This window comes from Nannobrachium achirus, assembly GCF_963921795.1.
Source record: "Nannobrachium achirus genome assembly, chromosome: 9".
Lineage (NCBI taxonomy): Eukaryota > Metazoa > Chordata > Actinopteri > Myctophiformes > Myctophidae > Nannobrachium > Nannobrachium achirus.
This window is the reverse complement of record NC_137818.1, coordinates 29,209,732-29,219,086: the sequence shown is the minus strand read 5'-3', so window position 1 is coordinate 29,219,086 and position 9,355 is coordinate 29,209,732. Positions and strand designations below refer to the sequence as shown.

General features: G+C 41.4%; 1 long non-coding RNA gene across 1 annotated transcript; it reads left to right on the top strand.

Annotated features, from left to right (window-relative positions):
- Nucleotides 1-5,541: 5,541 nt before the first annotated feature.
- LOC308291683 lies at nucleotides 5,542-6,386 on the top strand. The gene is made up of 3 exons (XR_013962353.1): nucleotides 5,542-5,652; nucleotides 5,932-6,024; nucleotides 6,291-6,386. It is a non-coding gene; the product is annotated as an uncharacterized lncRNA (long non-coding RNA).
- The last annotated feature ends 2,969 nt before the right edge of the window (nucleotides 6,387-9,355 follow it).

Genomic DNA, 9,355 nt, shown 5'->3' with positions numbered 1-9,355 from the left:
TTTGTCCTTGCAACTGATGAACTGTGCGACAAAGCAGCATGTTTTGCTGGTGTGATGTAGGCCGTGAAGTGAGAGAGTGGTGAATTGATGAAGAATTGATTAACTAATGATAGCCATAGGAACTTTGGGTGCTGAGGGTGCGACCCCAGGTGCCACACACTCTCTTACAGTCTTACCCGAGGTTGAGAAATATTATTTTCTGATGGGCCGCTGTGCTATAGCCTGCTCTATTTATGTTCTGATGGGCTGACATGTCATACTGTCTTATGTTCAATACTGTTTGTTATATTTAAATTATTGTGACCGCTGGTCACAGTTATTACAACCAGTAAGACTCCCTAATCGGGAGATAAGCGACCGTAGGTCACTTATCTCCACAAATAGAGCAAAAATGTGTTTTTCCAAAATCTTCCTGAGCATGTTGATGACATGAGTGTAGACATACTGTGTAGTGATTTTCGTGATTTTAGGGCAAAATCTGAATCGGCCTCATGGTGGCGCTAGAGGGCCATGTGAGAAATGAGGGGTGGGGTCTCCGCGCCGCCAAGGCGGACGAATAGGTACCGGCCCCGGCTCTCCCGGTCGCTCCTAGCCCGAGTTACGGCATTTTATGTGAGCTGCAGTGGCAGGGGGTCCTCCACTGGGGGCGCCACCACTTTTGCATCCGTTCTGGAGCACCAGGAGTGGGTGGTCCCCGGGAATGCCCCGTGAGCAGCCCCGTTGGGGTGGTCATTTGGTAATTTTTGCACATGTGCTCATTTTTTACACTTGGGGGTCCCCGAGGGAGCTGGGGGTCCCTGGAGCTCCGGGGGTCCTTGGAGGTTGTAGTTTGGCAGGTAAGGAGTGTGTGTGCAAAATCTGGCATGGATCGGGGCAACGGTTGCGGAGATATGAGCAGGGCAAAAGTGTGACGTGTGACGTGTGTGACGGACGGACGGACACCTCGAGCAGCTTTCTGTAGTAAGTGCGACCTACGGTCGCAAAAACCTGCAGCAATTGTGTCACGCGTTACTCTTGCCTGTTACACTGCCTGTCACACAGTTACTCTTGCCTGCCACACTGCCTGTCACACTGCCTGGGCTGTAATGCTTGCCTGTAACGCCACACACACACACACACACACACACACACACACACACACACACACACACACACACACACACACACACACACACAATCTCTCTCGTTTGCTCTGATTGCACTCAGCTGCGACCCCTACACACACACACACACACACACACACACACACACACACACACACACACACACACACACACACACACACTCTGTCTCGTTTGCGCTGCTCCACTGCACTGATTGCACTCAGCTGCTACAGCCCTAGTCTCTGTGTATGTGTGTGTGTGTGTGTGTGTGTGTGTGTGTGTGTGTGTGTGTGTGTGTGTGTGTGTGTGTGTGTGCGTGTGCGTCGCCAGATTTGCACTGATTATTTTTTTCATTCTGTTACCCCGCGACCTGCGGTCACTTCTCGCCCTTAAGGCGTTTTACTTGTGATAATACAATATTGCAACTTGTTTGATGGCCCCTTTCTCGTATAAGATCACAATCCTGTATTTCATTCAAAACAGGTTTCTGCCATTATTATTAACAGCATATCCTAATGCCTACTAATTAATTAGGATTTAAAGCTCAAGTTGTGTGTTTTTTGTGACAGCTGAAGAACGCCTAATAATCTTTTCCCCCTTTCTGTCCACCATACCTGCACCGATGAGGAAAAACACGAATCCTGGCTATGGAACTTATTGTCAAAGTCTTCGACTACAGATTCAGCAATTGTTCACCCCCGAAGAGGCTATGTTGTTAGTCAGCTATGAGGTCACATCAGTATTATAGTGACGTTAGTCATATGTGGGCATAACCCAGCCCAACCATTTACTGTGATGTAACCGTTGCCTAACAACATCGATTTGCGCTGACAGCAGGGATCTCCATATATCAGCATAATCAGGGCACACACACCCACGTGTATCTCCATATAATAGGTATGTGCCATCAGACACAACAGAAACCCTTGTTTAACAACACATTTGAGATGAAAATCACTATGCTGTAAATAAAATATCGTGCTATTCAAATATGCTGTGTGACAGGTAGGCTACACAGATAACAGAGGGACTTGCGCAATTGATTTAAAGCTAGTGCTTTTAAGAGCATTTTCTTTGTCCAACTTTGTGCCACTAGTAGGCTGAGTGACTATAAGCATACGCAAGCTTGTCATTTGAGGCCAACCCAGAAGTCCTATCAGAGAGAAGGCTTCAAATCTAGCAGGAGATTAAATCAGGGTTCTTCAACGTTTTCAGGCCAAGGAGGACCCCTTAGTCGAGAGAGAGATGAAGCACCCACAACCCATGGATACCATATGGTCTCATCGTTTGACTGCACAATCATCAGTGTATTTTGGGTTCATGTAAATCCGTGTTTTCAGATATTTAACCACTTGAACCATCAATACTTAATACACTTGACCTATCACTCTGTACTTACTCTGCTTTTTCCCCCCTCTACACAAAACCTCTTTGCCAAAAATAGCCGATCTACAAGCTCACAACGCCTCGCAGTTTGGCTAAAGGGACGCGAGAGTTCAAGTGGTTAATATAGAAATGGAGAAAAAAAGCTTCTATCACACAAAGATTTGGAGGACCCCCTGTAGCAACTCTGAGGACCCCCAGACCCCCTGTTAAAGACCCCTGGATTAAATCATTTTGCCACACGCCAGAGGAATTAATTCACTAAAATGCTTTATCAGCTTCACCAAGCCAATATAGGTCCATGTGGACTTGGACAGGGGGCGGGGCCGACCCTCTGTGCTTTGCCCCCAGGGGACAGATCGGCCAGGGCGGCTCACTAATTGAAACGTGTCGGCGACTCATCGACGTCAGGGCTCCAGTTTCAAGGCTATTTCGAACCGCATTGCTGATTGCTGGTTTCACATCACACAGCAAAAAAAATCAATAGTAGCAGCGAGACCTGGGGTTTATTCTTTGCAAGCAGGCATTAATGCTTTACAAAGGGGATTTGATATTCATCATTTGTCATTTATCTTTGTAGGTCCGTTCAGACATAAATGGAATGTAAAAATAGTTTGAGTTGTTGCCTGCCTACAAACACGGTGAAGTTAGGAAAAACAAAATCACTTTCAGAGTGCATTGGTCTGCTTTCCACCTAAGCCACCAAATAAGGCTTGCAATGGCTTCTGACTAGCCACTTATTTATTCTTGTCACTTTTCCCAAAACAAATTTTCTTGTGATTCTTTTTACAACTTGTCAATGAAAGAAATCCTGGATTTGGACCAAGCTATACTCAGTGGAGTCTTGTATAATGGTAAAGCAGCAGCAACTAATCTACATTTCAATTCAAGAGGTTAAATCTTGCACTATATGGCATTGACCAAATACTTGAAATTCTCTAAAATCTGCGTAATAGTGCAGACATCCGCCAAGGTGTCAGTTTGTCTATAACATGTTGCAATGCTTCTTTTGACCAATAAAATGTCATGATGCGTTAAACTGCACATGAAGCACCGACGCTCAGTGGCCTCTGAAATGGTGTGTGACCAGTTCTTCCTGGCCGCCTGGGCCCGTATTAAACCTTTTTCTGTTGGATCGTGGTGTTACAATATCTACTGTATGCAGAAGCTATGCATTTTCTGACAGGCCACAGCCATACACACACACACACACACACACCGCCACACCCCCTTTTGGTCATTGGGCGTGAAAACATAATAATTTCTTCATTGGTCCAGGAGTCCAGGACTAGTCTAGGCCAGAACCTTCTGCAAATTCATTCATAATCGCTCGAGATTGCCTGTTAACAGACAGTCAAATGGACAGACACTGACAGACGATTGAAAACATTACCTCCTTAGCAAAAGTAATTATGTGATTGACACACTGTTCACCAGTAAGACTCCCTATAATCGGGAGATAAACCGTCAGGTCGGCAACCTCATGGTGGCGCTAGAAGAGGGGCATGTGAGAAATCAAGGGCGGAGGTTGAGGTTTGCCAGCCAAGGAGTGTGTGTGCAAAGTTTGGCATGTATAGGGGCAACAGTGCCAGAGATAAGAGTATAGGACCAAAAGTGTGACGTGACGTGACGGACAGACAGCCGTCAGAGTTAAACCATTAAGACTCCCTAAATCGGGAGATAAGTGACCTGTCAGGTCGCATACACAAACTTTAGAAGGCAATGGTACACTCTGAGAAATGATTCTGCTGCCGAGTATATGGCACTATTAGAAAAAGTTATATTTACTCAATAAAATCACTGAATATCATGTATGTGATTGTTTGAGTAGGTCACACCAAACAAAATGAGTAAAAATCCAACTGTTCGTTTTGAGTTAGATGTACATATATTATTTGAGTTAATTTCGTGAGAATAAATTAGTATTTGACCAACTGATTTTATTCATGAATTATACTCAATTTGTTTTGGTAATTTTCCTTCATAATATTTGAGTATGGAGTACTTATATGGATCAATTTAAAAAGACCCTTAATTATTATTCATTCCAACTAAATAATCTTTCATCTCTCACAACAACCTAAACAATTGAGTAGATATGACTAAGATTCAAAATTGTACACAAGGGTTCATGGGAAAAAACGGGTTCATGGGAAAATTCTACTGGAACATTCTGTCAACAAACAGCAGCAGCAGCAGCAGCAGCAGCAGCAGCAGCACACATCTTTTTCAACAAGAGACCTGGAGAGTGTTTGCAAATATTGGTAAGTAGATTTACTGTATCTTTGTGCATATAGGCTACATAAATGTATTGGGTATAACTTGTGTTCTTTACAAAGGTTTGCAGCTAGTTAAGGTCACAGTGAGGGTAATGTGCAAGCCCTCTAGTCATGACTTTTTGCATTTATTACAAGCTATGCACAGCTGCATACAATGGTGTGTACAATGAAGATAAAATGCACAGGTAGGCCTACATATTATCTACATGTATCTATTATGGTGTTCAATGAGGATTACATGTGTAAAAGACTTGGAAAAAGTATGAAGTAAATAAGCAACATGATTATACGGTATTCCTTGATTTTGGTTTGGCCAAGTAATTATTGGAATCATAAATTGACTAAGCCTCACATGGTGTCAGTTATTTTAATTATTATCTTTTTTTTTCTTCAGAAATGCTCAAATGACCAATTTACAAGCTCAAGATTGTGAGCTGTAGATCAGCTATATCCACTATTTTTTGAAGTATACAATTATTATTATTAACTATATCCCTGTAAAATTGGGTTGCAGATATTCAGCATTAGATGACATGATGTTGTCAGCCAGCAGACATCAAGGATAGTTGGCCTGCCTTGTTAGATGTTTACAGAAATGGTTACAGGAATTAGACCTGAATGTGACAGACATCTTGTCATTGTAGTTAACCACTTGTATACCCTAGCATCCCTATCCTGGGGGAAAATACCAGATCTATAATCTCACGTCTTCTTTTTTACTCTCTTCCCCTCATCTCTGTCTTCCAGGTGTGCAAAGTTCAGGATGATCACCACACTGAATCTTGAGCCAAAATGTATGGCAATGTTGGACTTCTATACCCCCAAACTACTGTCCATGTTCCAGTCCAAGAAGGGCAGTTTGGGCACAAATGAGTATTCTACTTCAGGTATTCATTTACTCTAACTGCTTTAATTATATTTCACCTGGCTAATGACAATAATTACTACATTAATTTATGCTAAGCTCATCTTTATCCCCTGCAACTCTCTCTCCTGATTATTCATTTCTAAATGTATGTCTTAATAGCTACTAAGGACAGTCTCCCAGCTTCCGTTGCTAAAACTGGGTTGTGGAAACAATTGTATTGCCAAAGTTTATGTTAGTTTATGAAAGTGCAGTCATACTTTTTCTTTATTGTTCAAATAATTATGTTTCTATTCTGCAGAGAGGAATCCCCAATCAACGAACACGAGAGGTCATCATCCGATGTCTCGTCGACCATCTGGAAGAAGAGAGTGTCAAGATCAAGGACTTTCAAGTTAGTAAAATATTTTTTTTTGACGTTTTAATGTGATCGTGGATGAGACCATCACATGCAAAGGAACAGCATAGTGATGTCCAGAGAAGGTTGTGACATTGGCTGAATGGCTGTTGCATCCGTTGCATGTCTGGTCCAACTTATTCAAGATTATGCCCAGGGCTGCATGTGTGGAGACAGCTAGGATTGCTCAATGTGGGTCTGTGTGTCTTGTAACATTTAGCCTGAAAGTGAGCTCTAAACAATTATCTTCACAATGTGTGCAGGAAGGAAGCTGCTGGTGCACCTGTCAGAGTAGAAGAGAAGTTGACAGAGGAGGTGATGATGAAGAAGATGAAGATCTACCTGCTGCAGAACCAAGAGGACTCAATGAATGAACCTACTGATGTAGGTATTGTGATTAAGGGCATCACTGCCCTCAACAATCTTGGGGATCTGCTGCTATCTGTTGGGACTGTTCTATGCCTAATCTGAGATACCCCAAGAACCTCAGATATGGTCTTGAGATGTTCCAAAAAGTACTAGTTGAGTTGGATCCCGGACACCTTTCAGCCAAAGTTCAAAGACTGAAAAAATGTCTGCTTGCCGACTACTGTTCAGCAAGATGCTCTCAGAACGTGGGTATAACCAACTGAAAGTGGATTTATTGTCAAAACAGCATTTTTGCAATGGTATTTGTTGCAGTAATTAGTTCATGTAAAGTGTTTGTTTCTGGTGCATTCGAGTCATAATGCAAACAGGTCAGTTTAGCATATAGACATTACACGTGTGCATAGTCAATATGTTTAAATGTTGAGCTACTGTAAATGCTTATTTATTATTTCATATTCCAAGTTGTGATTTCCTTTCATGCCAAATGGCCTCTGACTGTCTTCTTTAATGTATTTTGTGGTTATGACTTACTGTTTATTTGATGGGCTCATTGTTCTTATGGTGCATAATGTTTGACAGACTGCTTACTTACAGTATGCACAGTTCAATTAGAGGTACTTATATACAGTATTGTGAACACACACTGCTCTTTAGTAAACTTTAAAATTTTAAAAAGTGTCAGGGATACCCCTTTCCTGATCATTATCTTTAAACATATTGTTTTTGCAGGCATTGTTGCATGTCATTTACATACTAAAGTATGTTGAATGTTCATACTTGATGTGGTGTTACAATGGTCAAAATTAGTTGATTAAAAACATAATTATCTGCATAATTATTTCATGTGTATTCATTTGACATCATGTACTCCTGGAGTAAAAGGTAAAGTAAATGAAAGGGGTAAAATGGTACTATATGAATTAAATCAATAAAAGTAAATGAATAGAGTAAATGTGACATATTTGTTTTGTTAAATCATACTCTAATATTCAATTAGATCTACTTAATATTTCAATGTATTTACTTGTAGTCTTTTGTGGCATTGACTGAATCATTTATTTAAATCTACTCAATTTCTTTAGGTCATTGTACTCAATTTTAGTTGTTAATAAGTACGTAAAAGTTTTGGTTACTTTTACTCAAATTAATTGAGTTTCATTTACCTGATTTCATATCAGTAATATTTACTCAATATTTTTGAGTGTAAAAATGTTTCACCAATAAAATTGAGTAGAGCCTAGTTTTTGTTCTAAGAGTGTAGCCAACCAGGAGGGAATATGGTAAATGGGACAGATCCATGTTGATAACATGACTTTAGAGATACTGTGTACCGCTTTGTTTTTCAAAAATCTGCCAGATGGTGGGACATCTGGGACAGATGATTTTAGGGCAAAATCTGTAGGAGCAGTGTCCAAAAATGTATCTTGCAAGAATCGGCCTCATGGTGGCGCTAGAAGAGGGACAGAAATGAGGTTGTGGTTTGGCAGCCAAGGAGTGTGTGTGCAAAGTTTGGCATGGATCGGCGCAACGGTGACAGAGATATGAGTATGGGAAAAGTGTGACGTGACGGACATATTGACTGACGGACAGACTGACTGACAGCCGGTGGAGATTTTGGTAGTAAATGCGACCTAGCGGTCGCAATGAACACTCAGGATTTTAATGTGTATATGATCAAGAGGTCATTATTTTGAGAGACATACTGACACTGGTGTCTCCTGCATTTTGCCCCAGAGGTCTGATTTGGTACTATACTGTGGTCATTCATGGCACTGTCCGTATGAAAGAAGCTTTATTTTTATTCTATTGTTTGAAATCAGTAAGTGGGATCTCTTGAAGGCTAATGCTGTACTATCTGGGCTTGGCTCTTGGCGCTGCTATACCCTTCAAACACACAGTGAGCCCTTTGAAAAATGGATTGCGGAAGAGATAAGAAATAATTTATGTTCCTATCACTGCCTCGCACAAATATGGTGGGGAATATTGTGCCAATAACTCCCACAAACTCAGAGAGGCACGCTATCTTTTAGTGCACAAATTATTAACGGCACAAGGGGGAACGCCATGCATCTTATGCCAGATAGACCTGGCTAGTTGCTTGTTTAAGCTTTGGGTAGGCCAAATTATCGGAGATTAGTACAAAAAGCTAATTGTGTTAAAAAATTATAATAATACAAAAAAAGTTAATGAACCACATACAGTTTCAACGTATGACTCTAGCTAATAATGATGATGACAATGGAAATTGTGCTAGAAATGGAGTGCTCAAGGGATGACGTATTTCTGCAGTCGGAAGCAGGAAGCTAACACCTTCCTGGTCAATAGGATTCTGCTTGTCCCAGAAAATGTCTGTAGTTTCATTTAGCCACTTAGCACTAAAGTAAAAGCTCTCACAAGTCAGTAACATATTTTATGTTGTAGAACAAAACGGGAAGATCCTATAATTGCGACCGAAGGTCACAGTTTACCATGAGAAATGTCACAGCTTGTCACCGTGTGTGTCTGACTGTCTGTTTGTGTGTGTGTGTGTGTGTGTGTATGTACACATGTTTACGGTCTATGGGTTTGCTGCTCTGACATCATGCTCTGATGTCACTGTGATGACACATCCGGCACATATTGTCCACATATCATCCGTGTATCTCTGAAGGTCACGCCAGACACTGTGGTTCCCCTGACACATCACTGTGAGTGTGACATCACAGGTGATATCACAGGTGACATCACCTATGTAAAAGTCCATATATAGGTATTCCACAGAATCTCTTTTATGCCCATATATGAAGATCCCTGATGTCATCGATATACACTATGTCATCGATATCACTGGCCAGATGGTCAAGACATGGCCCATATCTGTGTGGCTGGTTCAGATAGGGATCTCCATGTATGGACATACAAGGGATTGTATGTTGTGATGTCAGAATCCCTTTTATGCCCATACATGGAGATCCCTGAT